General features: G+C 40.4%; 1 pseudogene; it reads left to right on the top strand.

Annotated features, from left to right (window-relative positions):
- Positions 1 to 455: 455 nt before the first annotated feature.
- LOC149209805 (uncharacterized) lies at positions 456 to 2045 on the top strand (annotated as a pseudogene).

The following is a 2045-nucleotide window of genomic DNA, read 5'->3' as shown; positions in this document are numbered from 1 at the left end:
AAGTTTTCACTCGAAAATTTTCATCATCAATAATGCTCGAGAGTGATTCTTCTTCAAAACTCTGTTTTGAAGAAGAAATCATCAAAATTGTTTTTTGTAATAAATATGTGATTTTTCAAAGTTTTTAGTCACGAAATGTTTCAGGCACCGCCCTGATCCTTTGCCAAAGTTCTAGCCATCCATTCCCTGCGAAATAACAGACAGAAATGACATCATCAGCTCAAACATCAAAGTAAACAGTGAAGTGTCAAAGGTTTCAAAGCACTACAACATTGGATTTTTTAAAAACAAAAATCAAATGTCATGGGTACGAATGTAACTTTTTATGATCCAACAATCCATTTGCACCAAGAGACATCAAAGAAGCCGAGGTGAATTGTGAAGAAGCTGAAACCGTGAGTTTAAAGCTGAGACTGTGTGTTTGGAATGCGCGCAACACATTTGGAGAAGGCGCGATGCATTGGGAGGTCAAGGCGCACAAGGCCTCCTGCCACTGTGTATTTTCCAACGAGCACAACGCATATAGTGAGCGCGGCGCGTTGGGCTCCTGCGCAGTGCACAAGGCCGACAAGCAAAAATTTCATCACTGGAATCCAAAAATTTCAAAACCAACTCAGTTTGCCTTGCACCAAGGCATTACATGAGTGCATCAGCACTTATGTGGGCGAGCACTCACAATAAGGAACTCCAGTTGAAAATGCAAGATGTTGTTAATGATCTTTATGAATGCCAGCGTAAACTAGGGACAAGCTATCTGTCGGCATTTCCTTCAGAGCTGTTTGATCGTTTTGAAGCTATTCAACCTATTTGGGCACCATATTATACAAGATCATGGCAGGATTTTTGGATCAATACAAACTGGCTGGAAATTCTCAAGTGTTTAAGATGGTCACATGGATGGCTGATTATTTTTACAATTGTGTACAACATGTTATATCTAAACACACAATTGAAAGGCATTGGCGTTCTCTCAATGAGGAGATTGGTGGCATGAAAGATATTCTCTATCAGTTTTACTTGTTAAGTGGATAAAGAAAAACATATAAGTTTGGCACATCTCTGCGATAAACCTTGCTTTTGGGTCCTCTAGCTCTTCCGGCGGATAGCGTCTCTGGGTTTCATGCCAACACTCATATCTCGGTGGTTATTGGATCTCAAATGAGATATGAAATAACAGGTGACCCTTTATATAAGGAAATCAGCACATACTTCATGGATATTGTTAATTCTTCGCATAGTTATGCTACTGGTGGAACATCTGCTGGTGAATTTTGGTTTAATCCAAACCATCTTGCAAGATCACTTGGGACCGAAAATGTAGAGTCTTGTACTACTTACAACATGTTGAAGGTTGCCCGTCATCTATTTCGCTGGACCAAAAAATGGCATATGCCGATTATTATGAACGTGTATTGATCAATGGAGTTCTCACTATTCAGCGAGGAAGTGAGCCTGGGGTTATGATTTACATGCTTCCTTTAGGTCGTGGAAAATCAAAGGCTATTAGTTACCATGGTTGGGGAACCCCATTCGATTCATTTTGGTGTTGTTATGGGACAGGTATTGAATCATTTTCAAAACTCGGTGACTCAATCAACTTTCAAGAGGGTGGAAAATTTCCTACCTTGTATATTACCCAATTTATATCTAGCACTCTTACCTAGGATGAAGCAGGACTGATTCGAAAGCAAAGGGTTGGGCCATTGTCTGCATCCAATCCATACCTTCGTGTCTCACTGGCTTTCTTTACATTAAAGGCTTTGAGGGAGCATAGCATTGATTCTACTTTGAAGATACGGATCCCGTTTTGGACCACTGCCAATGGTGCCCAGGCTATCTTAAATGATCATAAGTTATCATTGCTAGAACCAGGGAACTTCTTGATAATCATGAAGGAGTGGGAAACACGAAGTTCCAGGGAGATACCAGTTTCTTTTGTGGTCAAAGTCAATGGAGAGTGTTGCAAATCTTGTTCGATATGTGTTCCCCGATATTCAAGGAGAAATTGCAACTGGAATTGGTGGCACTCTGTTTCCCTTCATTAA

The sequence above is a fragment of the Pinus tabuliformis genome, chromosome 1_2 (assembly GCF_031772625.1).
Source record: "Pinus tabuliformis cultivar Carrire ecotype Pingquan chromosome 1_2, CPIR1, whole genome shotgun sequence".
In the NCBI taxonomy this organism is placed as follows: Eukaryota; Viridiplantae; Streptophyta; class Pinopsida; order Pinales; family Pinaceae; genus Pinus; species Pinus tabuliformis.
The sequence above is the reverse complement of the archived record's forward strand: the minus strand, read 5'-3'. Positions and strand labels throughout refer to the sequence as shown.